A 13,451-nucleotide genomic window follows, 5' to 3' on the forward strand; every position below is an offset into this window, starting at 1 on the left:
AAATAGGAAAAGGTCCAAAGGTGGAGGGGTGGTGGGAGGGGAAGGGGAAAGGAAAGAAGGGAAAGGAAAAATTATGAGAAAAGAAAAAAAATGGAAATGAAGTCTATGTAAATAGGGAAGGGTGGAGGGGGTGAAGGGCACACAAGTAAGGGAGAAAAAATAAGAACCAAGATGCATCATGTACAGGTAAAAACACCCACTGATAAATGTAAACATACTGTATACTTAAAATGTACCAATAACAGAATTAAAAAGAAGAAGAAGGGACATGGCTGACGGAGACGGTGAGGGAGCAAATGGTCACGCCAGTACACGGTAGCAGCACACGCTCGGAATTTGGAAGAAGGAGACAAGATGGAATTTAGTTTATGTCCTACAGACTTTCCACACATACTCTATTTTATTAGATTTGGTTATAATTCTACACGTGCATTCTGTCTGAATCATTTTAAATAAGAGAAAGGAATAAGACACAATCAACTGTTGAATGCACGTCTTGCTCAAGTTTTTTTTAATCAAGCAAATATGTCAAATTTGTAAAGATCCAAGAGGCTTAAATCACTAACAATGAAATTTTGATTAAAAATGTGCTTTCTATTAACCTCAAGCAGTTCATCTTGCACAAACCATAAACGGTGTGTTAGTAACAAGATTTCCTGATGACAGTTAATGCAGACACAGTGATAGCGCTACACAGATGCGTTGTGACCACAGTGAGCAGCTGGCTGGGGGGAGGTGTCAGTCGAGTGAACAGGCACAGGGCACAGGTCACTACCACACCCACTGTGCGGGCTGCATGCCGTGAGGGACGGGGCCTCTGTCCTCCCGGACGAGAGCACAGCACCGCTCACCTGTGACGGTCATTCGCTTCCCCACGGCCTCCGACAGCGGCTCCCGGTAGGACACGGACGCCATGGCGACTGTCTTCCCACACTGCTGGGCCCTTCCTCGCCTCCTTCAGGCCAGCGAGAGCCGAAGACCTGCTCTCCTTGCTGAGGACCCAGGCTGGTGGTTGCTGAGGACCCTTATGACACGAGAAAGGACATTCCACAGCGGAGCTGAGCATTCCGGGCCCCAGAACCTCAGACCTGCTGTGCCCTCCCAGGAGCTGCCTCAGGAATGACCTCGCCTGTCTGTCAAGGTCAAGCCGGCAGAGTGGCCCAGGTACCTGAAGCGTCCTGGAACCTGCTTCTGTCCCAGACACCTGGCAGGTGCCGCCACTGGCGTCCTGCAACATTTCCAGAGAACGTCCTGTGAGGTGCTCAGTGCAGCAAGAAAAACAGAAATGCAAACCATGGTTAGATACATTTGGAAAACAGCCAGATAAACTACAACCAAAGATTCTATTAACACGAGAATAGGAACAAAACAGAGTCCACCAAAAAAATGTATACGTCAGGAAAAGAAAAACCTGTGCTAATATTTTAGCACTAAACTTACTCAGATGCCATGGATGAATGCAGGTCACCTTTGGCGTCTCCAGCGGCAAGCGGAGCCCAGAGCAGAGGCCTCTTCTCAGACACTGCGCAGCATGGCGAGCTGCTGAAGCATTCCCGTTGTTGCCGGACCCTCTGTGCCCAGTCCCATAGAGCAGAGCCTTTTTAAACAGTCTGTGCCTTGCTCAGGTTGATTTATTTGTGGCTCTCCATGTGCGTGACATTCTTTCATTCTTCTTGGCGTTTTTAGGCAGATTTTTATCTCCCTGTTACGTCTCTAAGCAAGTATTTCTTACACTCCAAGACCCAATGCCCACGTATTTTCCTAGCCAAGTGTTTTCTTCTTCATGTCTCTTTAACTTCTACAGCATGCTGATTACATCTATCTTTTTAACTCTTACTACTTTGTTTTAATTATTTTCAGGTGATTTTAAAAGTTTGCTTTGTTTTGTTTTGCCATGCTGGGGCTCAAACCCAGAGCCTTGCACACGCTAAGGAAGCACTCTTCCACTGAACTGCACCCTAGACCCCTAGATTTTTTTCTTGAGACAGGGTCTCACTATGCAGTTCAGGCTCACTTTGAACTCACTATGGGGCCCAGGCTGGCCTCAAACTCGAAGCAATCCTCCTGCCTCAGCCTCCTGAGGGCTGGGATTACAGGCGTGTGCCACCATGCCTGGCCCTAGGTATTTATTTTCCCCAGCTCCCCACCACACTCTGACTTCCAGTTCATGATTTAAAAAAATCTTTATTCAGGTGGGCATGGTGGTGCATGCCCACAAGCCCAGGAGGCTACTCAGGAGCCTCAGGGAGATCACGTGTTTAAGCCCAACCTGGGCAACTTAGCAGACTCTCTCTCAAGATAAAATTTTAGAGTGCTAGGTAGCTAGGTAGCTTGCCTGTGATTCTCGCCCTCTGGGAGAATCCAGAGGCTGGAGGATCCCAAGTTCAAGCCTGTTAAGGCAACTTAACAACTTAGCGAGACCTGGTCTCAACATAATTTAAAAGGGGGAGGGTGGTGTAGTTCAGTGTGTAGCCCTGGGTCCAATCCAGCACCTCAAAATGAATGAAAGAGAGAGTGAATGATGCTGGGTGTAGCCCAAGGGCAGAGCACTTGCCAGCGGGGGGAGGGGCTTCTTCATATTTCCATTTCCAGAGACCACCAGGCAGCCGGTAGTGAGTCACACTTCTGAGTGGGTCAGTGACGGACAGGTGTGCCAGCCGCCGAGGAACTCCACACTAACTGCCCAAGAATCCTTGCGATGTGAATTCTGACAGTAGTTTTGAATGTACCAAGCATATGGGGCTTCACTGAAAGTACAGTGCCTCCTGTCGTTGAGAAGGATTCTGAAAACCTGCCCTACTCCCTGCGGACGGGCTTGTTGGGCAGCAGCAGAGACACCCCAGGTCCCTTCTTGGGGGTCTGTGGGGTCAGCCTGCCATGCCCCGAGAGGCCCTGCCATCTGAGGTGGGCGCCGAGGCCAGGCTGTGCTGAACCCAGCTGCTCCCTCTGCTCGGGCCTCGCCCTCCCTTCCCTCGCAGGTGTGCACCCCAATAAACGCCCACCTGCTGCTCCAGACTTGCCCCGGCAAGTGTCCCTGGGCACCCGGCTTTGTCCTGACCCCTTGGCCTTCCAGCAGACAACTGGGTCATCTCTGCTGCACTCCTACCTTTGGGGTCACTTTCCTTGGTCCTGGCCTGCATCCCCCTCCTTTTACCTCTGTGCTGGTCCACTTCGGTTCAGAACCTTTCTGGGCTCATCGGATTCTGATTACTGCAGCCAGGAGTTCTGTAGCCCAATGCAGCGTCCTGAGAGATGCCCCGCACGCTCGGAAGGACACTGCCCAGCTGTGCATGTTGAAAGCCCTCGAAGACAGAGCCTGCCCTCTGGTGTGTACTTGGGTTTCCTTGCTGGGGTTTTTTTGCTTCATATTTTGGGACAGGAGTCTCACATATGTTGCCCAGGCTGGACTGAAATCCTGAACTCAAGGGAGCCTCCTGCCTCAGCCTGTAGAGTCCACGGGTCCCCAGGTACACAGCACTGTGTCCGCTCCCTTGCTGTAATGGCTCCGGCTTAATGAGCCGGGGAAGAGAAAGGTAAGAAAAACCAAATGAAGAAAAGTAGGTAGAAAAAACATCAAGCTCAGGCAGGAAAAGAGGAGCTCTTGACTCCTGATAGGACTCCTTGAAGCCCTGCAGGGAAGGCGGCTTCCGCTGTGCCTGTGAGAACCCAGAAAGCTCCGTCCGCTGCGGGTGCAGGACAGCAAAGCGGACGGAGAGAGGCTGCGGGGAAGCGGAGGGGCAGAGCAGAGCAAGCTCTTCCTTGTAAGATGATTCCCCCACCTCAGGACATATTCACCCTCTATTTTCTGCCCGTGCTGAGCACTGAACCGGGACCTCATATGCTAAGCCAGCTCTCTACGTCTGCATCCTCAGTCCTTTTCACATTTTATTCTGAGACAAGGTCTTACTAAGTTGCCCAGGGTGACTGCAAACTAATCATCCTCATGCCTCAGCCTCCTGAACGGCTGGCCTTACAGGTTTGTGCCACCAGGCCCTATTTATATAGCTCTTAAGTAAAATCCTTAAAATAAGAGGTATTCCAAGAAGTTTAGCTTTTAACCTTGTAAAATCTACTCCATCTCCTCCTTTTTTAATAGGAAATATTTCTAAAAATAAAACTAGATGTACATCTTTCATCACATCCTCACTTTTCTTCAGGAATTGTGGGGCGGTGGCTGCCGCTCAGCAGCACAGCGCCTGCCTGGCCGGTGAAGGTCCTGAGTTCCATCCCTGGTACAGACAAAAAGAAAAGAAATTGTGCCACACTGAGCATGCTTTCTTCTCCCTGCCTTTTTTCTGTCAATGACACATCTGTAGATCACTTTATAGCATTATATAAAGATAGTGGTTTTTTGGGTACAGCTGCAAAATATTCAGATGTATGCATTTGCCATAATTGATTCCACCAGTCCATTGGTAATGATCATTTGAGCAATTTCTAATAGTTTGGTATTATAAACAGTGCTACAAAGTAGAGTTTCTTGCATATACCTTCTCGGATCGTTTTTTCCTTTTTGATGCCAGGCATCAAACTCAGGACCTTGTGCTTGCAAGGCAGGCGGTGGCACCAGTGGTCTCAGCGGAGAGACGTGCAGAATGTTCTGGGTTTTGCTTAAGACCTCCCCTCCCTCTGCTCCCCTGCTCATAATGCGGACACCAGTTCGGATTCCTGTCCACAATACCCGAGAATGCCTATTAGCCTGTTTTCACACAGCCTCGCTCACAGTTTGTGTTAAACCTGACTTTTGTCATTGTGATAGGGAAGAAATAATACCAGGGCAATTTGTGGGTATGTTGTTAGCATGAATGAATATGTTTTCACATGGTTAACAGTTATGAGCATTATTTTTACGAAGTGTTTACTTTTTTTCTCATATATTTGCATATCTTTCTATCAGAGTCTGACTTTCTCATATCCCACTTTTCAAAGAATGAGCTAGCACTGCAGAGACAGGCAGAGACTCTCAGGAAGGTTTAGCAAGCGCAGTGATGGCCACAGAACACTGTCGGCATGAACCGGCTGTGCTCTGGAATCCTGCGGACAGAGGGCCGTCCCGGGCAGCCTGGGATGGAGGCGGGGCCCACGAGGTGGCAAGGCAGGATTTCCTTCAGGAGGTGTTTGGAGGACGACTAGGATCTAGGCAAGGGACAGGGGCTGGGGGTGGCGTGGGCAGGAGGACACTCGGCAAAGGAGACCGCGTGACCAGAAGGCTCCGAGGGGAGAAATATCCCACAGCACATTACACAGCACACATCCAAGTGCAGCAGTGCTGGCCTGGAGACTAAGAGGTGCCTCACTCAGCTTTCCATCACGTGACAAGTCAGCTTATGAGGAGCACAGGTCTACTCTGGCTCACAGTTTCAGATGGCTCAGTCCCTGGTCAGTTGGCCCAGTGGCTTTGGTGCTATGGTGCATCGTGGTAGGAGTGTGTTGTGGAACACAGCTGCCCCCCTCATGGTGGCCAGGAAGCCAAGAGAAATGAAGAGGCTGGGTCTCCATATTCTCTTCAAGGGCAGGTCTCCAGGACTAATGCCCCAGGCGGGCCTGACCGCCTAAAGACTACCACCTCCCGCACTCGCACAGGGGTGACGTGGGCCTGTGAGGGAGCCCAGTCCCGGCTCTACCAGTGGCCGAGCTGCGTGGCAAGGCCACACAGGCCTGGTGAGCCGAGGGCTTCATTCCCCGGGCAGCGAGCACCTCAGAAGGTAGTAAGCGGGCAGGCACTGTGCGTCTGAGGAGGAGCGTCTGGAGTCTTGGTGCCCCTGCAGGCAACTGGCAATGGCACTAGGAGATGAGCCCTGAACCAGGTCAGGGTGACAGGAGGGGAGGAGAGGGAGCACTTGGGACATGTGCTGGGAGGAGGTGGCACTCTTGAGGGTGACCCTGGGTTGTGAACTGGGCTCAGTGGTCGGAGAACCCAAAAGTAAGCAGAAAATAAAAGAATGAGACCAAGTCAATAAAGCAATAGGAGTAACAGTGAGGAAACACAGTACTGACTGAGTGCGGGTTTATACTGCATGTGCTGCACAACGGAGCGGTCTAAAATGTCCTAAAACATTGTGACAGCTACTGAACTCATTATAGGGATCTGAGGTGGTGTCCCTTGGCCACCAGATCATTTCTATAGAGAAAGCCAGGTTTGCAGAAGAATCCTTAGCAGCCTCTGGTAACCAAGCTCAGGGTTTGCAGCTCAGCAGGAATGAAATTTTGCTGTTTTCTTGCTCCCGGAATTTAACAGCCATTTCAGAGTTGATAATCACTGTAACAGGTACAACTGTGGAGGTTGACACAAAAATGTCTCCTTGTAATGTTAGGGATAGAATCAAGTTACACATTTTAATGACCTGAGATGATACAAACAGGAAACTTTTATAATACAGCAGTGCTATATATCTTCAGGTAAACATAGATTAGAATTTGCTACAATTACATAGTAATGTTCAAATAACCTATTACTGGGGCTGAGGACCCAGCTTAGTGGTAGGTTATGTGGGCAGCAGCCACGAGGCCTTGAGTTCAATTCCCAGTGCCAAAAGAAAAAGTGGAAAAAGGTGGTTTGAATATCCTGTTGCTGAGGACACTTTACAAGCTGGGAAGTGCTCAGACCCACTTGCCAGTGAGTCCTTCCCCATCAGGTGGAAGGGAACAGACACAGGAGGGAGCTGGGGTCGCACACACCGGGCCTCACACACAAGGCCTCACACACACAGGGCATGCTCTTTTCCTCTGAGCTACAGTCCAGGCCTTTCCTGAAAATTTTAGAAACCGTATTCCTAAATGCCCTTTATATTGATTCCCGTTTTCAGAAAACTCTCTGGAAAACACACTGACTGGAGCGGGAGGCCTGGTGTCAAGCCCAGACACTCCTTCTTATACCACCCTGGCAAGGCGCTTTATTGCATAAGGAGGATCTATGCGGGGTGATGAGGTGTGAAAGGGCTTCTCATGTTCCTGACACGTGCTGTGTTTGTCCTTCACGCACACACACGCACACACGCACACACACACGCACGCACACACCATTATCCCCCAAGAAAACACAGGCAACAGTAACAATCTAAACTGTGGTCATCACAACATTACTCTTGATATTTGGGTTTGCAGGACCAGCTCCCAGAAGCTTTGTAGTCCTGCACTCACTGAACCCTAACTCGAGGGAGTCGGCACTCAGCGCAAGGCTGCTGTTCCCTCCATCCAGTCAACCCAGTTTCCCACAGTTGCAAGTAACTGACCTGGGGATTTGAAGATACCTGGACTTTTTGTATACGACACAGTTTTCAAAAACTTAAAGCCATAGAACATTTTAATTGTTATACTATGCATTTAAAAATTTTGTAAAAGAGTAACAAGAGTCCTATCTTGCAGAGCTCACAAATGTGTCAGCTGTCATTGTTCAAAATAACCTCAGCGAGGGCCGGGGATTTAGCTCAGTGGTTCCCGCGCCTGCCTCGCAAGCACAAGGTCCCGAGTTCGATCCCCGGTACCAAAAAAAAAACCCCAAAACAAAAATCGACCGCAGCGAGGATGGAGACCGCTTCCTTGTTTCCCCGCGACTGGATGCTCCGCCTGGGTGAGGCTGGCTCAGGCCTGACCAAGGCCCTGGCGTCTAGATGCAGACCGGGCTGAAAAACTCTGCTCACTGTGCCTGGTGGAAGAAACCGCTGTCTCCCGCTCGCTCTGGGCGCCGTGGCATCCCAGGCACCTGGCGTTTCCTCTAGGGCTCTACGGGCCTTTCTTCTTACACAGCTAATGTCTGGTGAGCTTTCTTCTGGCTGACGAGCGTCAGACGCGGGCACCTGGCGGAAGCCCTCCGTCCTGCGCAGGCTGGTCTGCGCTCTTACCTCCCCTGACTCCCGCTGCGCTGAGCCAGCCCTACAGCATGGTGTTCCAGGTCTGTCTCACTGCGCTCCGTGGCAGAGAACTTTGATTCCCGAATCTGGCTGATTACTTCTGACCTTTTGTAACTGAAGTCAGTTTTTTTATCTCCAACGAACATATTTTTCACAATGTTATTTTTACATGATTGAAATTCTGCCATGTGAAAAAGTGATGGAAGCTGGAAACTATTCCCTCCGGGCCCTTTCACGACTCCCCAGGCTGCAAGTGCAGCTGAGGTGACGGACGGACGGCGACTCCCTTTCATGTCTCTTCCACCCTCAGGAATCTAGGAAATCAACCCCAGTCCAAGCTCAATCTCTTCTCCATCCACGGCGCAAGCCTCCGGGTGCCACAAGGGCCTGCGCCCTTCCCTTTTCTCCTGGGGGATGTTGCTCTTTGATTTCTTTTTGCTCTATTTGGTTCTGTGTTTCAGTGCTGGAGGCGGCATCCAGGGCCTCGCGCATGCTCGGCACGTGCTCTGCGTGAGCTGCATCCCGCTGTCGGGTGGAGCAGCTCCCACCCTCTCCTGGGCCGGGTGACTCGCCGATCAGTCTTCCAGCTCACTCAGCTGCGCTTGGGCTTTGGTGGCTCTGTCTCAGGACCACCGCGCTCAGGACTTAGCTCAGATTGAGGGCTCTGATGCTCATCCACCTTCTGGAGAGAACCCATCCACAGCGACCAGTTCTGATGAACAGTGGGTAACTTCCTGCAGTCTGCCGTGCTCAAGGCTTTCTGTGCCACAGGAGTGAGCATATATGTATTTGAGGAATTGGGACACTGATCCCTAGAGAGAGTCTGATAACTACCATCACGAAATTATTTGTGAGATTATGAACCGGTTTATAATATGGATCTAGCCTTACAATTTCAATATGAAAATGACTTTTCTTGTATACTTTATTAGCATTTTTAAAACTTAAGTGTTTTCACTTAAACTCTAGCATAACATTTTTTAGATGTTATTTTAAGCAGCTAGGACATTTTGCTGACATCCGGGAAAGAATCGCCACCGTGTCTGGGCCTCATTGGCAGTGGAATTGAAACTTCCCTGCCTTTGATCGCCTAGTGGGAGGGGAGCAGTTGAACCAATCTGAGTCATAACGCTCTGCATTAAGGAAAAATAAGGTTATAGCGGAACGAATTGGGGGCTCCGGGACTGAAGAAAAGTAGCAAACAAGGAGAAATGCGCGGGAGACTGAGTAGGGGCGAGCTCAGGGGAGCAGCTGCAGAGGATAAGCACAGGGCCTCCAACCTCCCGACCCGGTCACCCAGGAAGTGAGGAAAAGCCTAATTTCAGGGAATGCCGACTTTAAGCTGTTTTTCATCTTTAATATAACTATTTTGGAGGGTTTTTTTTACAGTGCTAGGGGTGGAACCCAGGACCTCAGGCCTGCTGGGAAAGCGCCCTACCACTGAGCTACACCCCTGGCCCTAATATAATTTTTTTTTTTTTTGAGACAGAGCCTTGCTACGTAGTCCAGGCTGGCCTTGAACTTTCAGTCCTTCTGGTTCAGCATCCTGAATGCTGAGACTACAAGCACACACCAGTACACTCAGCTCAAATGCAACATTTTTACAGATGACAAATGGGGCGGGGCAGCATAGTGCACTTCACTCAGGGCACTGAAATGCTAGCTGAGCCCAGAAGGCTGGGAGCCTGGCGATTTCCAATCAGACACTTCACACGGACATATAGTAATTATCCAAACAAAACACTAGACCAAAATTAACATTCTTCAATTATTTCAAGATGACTTATTTTATTACCATAAAAGGTGTAAGTATTGAGGAAATTGATTACTTAATCATCTACATTTTTAATCCCAACTTTATCAAAAGTGCTAGACCTGAGGTATTCTTCTAAGTTGATGGAATCATAGATACATTATTTATTTTGGATGACTTACATTCTTAAGTTGAAAAAATTGTTCTTATAACAGTTAGCCCTGGAATTTCTTGTAAGTGGATAAGATGCTTTATTATTTTTAGGCCATTTAAGATAAAGAAGGCGAAGCTCTCAGGGCATGGCCTCAAGGGGCCAGCAAAACAGAGAGGAGAATTTTAAAGTTTCTTGGGAGAAGTAGCAGGGATGTGGGAGAGCAGAGCCAGAAGCGGAAGTAGGGAGGTGGCTGCCCAGGGCGGAAGTGCAGGGCTGGACAGCTCCCTGCTGCATGCAAATGACTCCAAACTGGCGTCCTAAGCATGGAGCCTTCTTGCTTCCTGGCTCTGTGCATCTGGAGCATGCGTGGCTGGGAGCCTCTGGCTCAGAGCTCTCGGGAGGTGGAGAAAAGGCCAGGGTTGAGACTGGTGGGGACCCCTGAGCTCGGGGACCCCGAGCCTTCCCTCAAGTGGTCGTTCATGGGCAGGGCTGGGCTCTGGTGTGCCTGGGACTGCAAGGCAGAAAGCCTGAGGGGCACTGAGGTAGAAGCCTCGGCCACCTGTAACCTGGCCTGAGAGGCGGCGCCCCATCACCTCTGCCCTGCTGTGTGCTAGGAATGAGCTGCAGAGCTCAGCTCACACTGAGAGGAAGACCTTTCTCCACGCGGGGACAGTGCGTCTCTGAGCTACACAGGGCACGAGGACCAGGAGGCAGGATCGCTGGAGACCCTCAGATGTGCGCTGCCCCCTGAGGACAGCCTAGGAGACACCTCGCAGGCAGTGCTGCCGGGCTGCTTTGAGAGCAGGACTGTGGGGTATTAACCTTTAAGCTGTTTATAGAGCTGCTCGGTCCTTTGGAGCATCAAGACCAATTTTGGGCCACTACTAAGTGCTGGAAGAGGGCGCAGAGGTGTGACAGGGCGGCGGGCAGGAAGAATCTGGCCGTTGCCCAGACTCTGAGCTGTGCTTGCTTCCTTCCCATCCCCTTGGACTCTTTCAGAGCATTCTGTGTTCAGAGATCATTTTAATATGTTAAAAACACCGCACATGCTTTTCTAAAACAAACACTGAATCTTGTGCATTTTTGTTTGTTTTGCGGTACCTGGGATCGAACTCAGGACCTTGCACCTCCAAGGCAAGCTTGGTGCCACTGAGCTAAATCCCCAGCCCAAATTTGTGCATTTTTAAAAGGACAATAAAGAGCAGATTGTACCAGGTATGCAGGCCTATAATCCCAGCACTCCAGGAGGCTGAGGCAAGAGGATCACGAGTTTGAGCGCCGACTGGCTCCTTGGCCGTGCATCGAGACCCTGTCTCAAAGTAAGGACTCAGAGGGTGTAGCTCATGCCTGCCTGGCCCTCAGTGCTCAGAGCAGCAGGCGGCAGGAGGGGCAGGCTGCCACTGATGAGCCCGTGAAGGGACTCACAACCAAAGGCACGCTACAGTTACTTAGTCCTAACAGAAGAGGGAACACTCGATACAGACTCTTGCTTACTTGTGTATGTCCTCAGTCTAACCCTTTCCCTTGTGGCCGGGCCCGGGGTGTGCTTGGCAAAGTCTCTGAGTCACTGAGCTACACAGACCCACCAAGCCATACTTCTCCTGCTTAACTCTGTTATTAGAATTTCCTCTCATTCCTTACATTGTCTCTGATTTTGTTAAAGGCAAAATGTACATCAGATTTTCAATCAGAAGCATTCTTCTCATTTCTGCCTGGTTCCCCAACTTGGCTGATCAGTTTATCTACCAGCTCTGATCTCTTGTGCTGGGGCAACAGACTCTCCGAGATGATCTAGCCGGATCTCTTTATCTGCTGTGACAGAAAGTCACATTACAACAGAGTCTCCATTATCTGAAAAATATCCAGATGCTCCCAGATAACTGAGAGTGAAGCAGAACTTGCAGCCCCAGGGAGATAAGGAGGCTGCACCAGGTCCCTTATTGTGGGGAACTGGGGCCAGAGCCCAGGCCCGCCCCACTGAGCTGCATCCCCACTCATTCTTTTCCTTTTTTGAGACAGGGTCTCACTAAGTCCCTGAATTGTCATCCTCCTGCCTTAGCCTCCCAGAGTGCTGGAACTGCCGGCATGCAGCATCACACCGAGTTCCCTGGTTGGAATAGAGTGTCCTGGCTCATTTCCTTGGGGAGCACTACCCGTCCTCTTCTGGTCTGCACAGCCCAGGTGAGAACCACAGCAATGCCGCCTGCGTCCGGCCTTCTGAGGCTTCACCCTCGTCACACGAGGTTCTGTGTGACCAGAAAGAGAGTGAGTAAGAGGCGCAGTCTCAGGAGGACAGTGGCCTGAGAGAGTGCAGTAAATACATGATCCGACCCTACTCCCCTTCTAGGCACTTGCCCTCAGAGAGCTAAAGACATCATGTTCCGTGGCCCATGCACGCCCACGTTTATAGCAGCATGGTTCATAATAGGTAAACCTGGGGATCAGCCTACATGCCCATCAACAGATGAGTGGATAAAGAAAACGTGACATTTATATACAGTGGAGTATGACTGCCATCACGAAGGATAGACATGAGGCATTGGTAGGAAAATGGATGCACACTGAGGCCATAGTGTTAAGCGAAGTAAATCAGGCACACAGCTTAAATATCACGTGGTTTCTATTATATGACCAACCCAAAATATAAAGAGCAACATGAAAGGTAGATAATAGCAAAAAGAGAGGGGGAGAGAGCAGAACAGGAGTACAAAGATGAAGGTGTGCAGTGCACATGGACCGGTTCTTCGGGATGAGCGTCGTCATCGGTAGTGCAGCTGTGGACGAGTCCTTCCCCAAGAGATCCGGGCAGTTTGGTCTGGGCTGGGGACGCAGGGAGAAGCGGGCCGGGTGGGAGCCAGGCCCCTAGGAGCGCCTGGGCTGCAGAAACGCACTGCGGAAGCCTGGCTTACAGCGGCGACTGACAGCATGCACTTTTCCAAGCTGGAGATAATGAGTCAAAGGTCAGAACTGAAAACGTTGTTTAGAAGTGGAATATAGGTGTGAGGGTGTAGCTCAATGGTAGAGCAAATGCCTAGCATGTACCAGGGGCTGGGTTCCACCCCCAACCCCAAAATAATAATAACAATAATAATAATGAATCAGAGCATACACCGTAGGCTTTTAGCTGATATCGTGTGATTTAAATGAGACTTAAATATAGAGGCTGAGCTAGGGGACTAGTAGCAGTAAAGGGCTTGTCCAATATGCTTCAAGCCCTAGCATTGCTAAATAAATAAATAGATTTTAAATGGTAAGGTTGCCTGGGATACATCACTCCTTCTCACAGAAAGAAAATAATTTTTGGACTATTATAAATTTATCCCCCCAAATGATGAGGATTTCTGAGAAGTTACTGTGAAAAAAAGGGAAAAGAGCATCAATTTCTCACATTTCCATGGATTCCACATTCAATAAAAATAAGCTTTTAAAAAATTTTAAATAAACAAGAAAACTCAGCTGGACCAATGCAGCTCTGTTTACTTTTGTTTTGAAGCACGCTCAAAAGTCTAGGAGGTTTCTATGGAGCACCACAAGAGCTTTGGAAATAATCGAGAAGATGTGAGATGAAACTGAAAATCCATAGATGACTTCAAGACGCAGAGACAGGAACTGAAGGACGGGCTGCAGAGCTAGGCATCACCCCCCCCCCCCACAGGCTCAGGCCCGGCACCAGCTCCCAGTGAGCTGCCCACCC

The 13,451-nt window shown here is 49.8% G+C and overlaps 1 long non-coding RNA gene across 1 annotated transcript; it reads right to left on the bottom strand.

Moving 5' to 3' along the window:
- Positions 1-242: 242 nt before the first annotated feature.
- LOC147821431 (uncharacterized) lies at positions 243-1,671 on the bottom strand. The gene is made up of 3 exons (XR_015447008.1): positions 1,441-1,671; positions 1,169-1,251; positions 243-1,024 (listed from the first exon to the last, which is right to left on the bottom strand). It is a non-coding gene; the product is annotated as an uncharacterized LOC147821431 (long non-coding RNA).
- Positions 1,672-13,451: the final 11,780 nt, after the last annotated feature.

This window comes from Heterocephalus glaber, unplaced genomic scaffold (genome assembly GCF_053883595.1).
Source record: "Heterocephalus glaber isolate CG9 unplaced genomic scaffold, H.glaber_assembly_v1.0 deba00001737, whole genome shotgun sequence".
NCBI lineage: Eukaryota > Metazoa > Chordata > Mammalia > Rodentia > Bathyergidae > Heterocephalus > Heterocephalus glaber.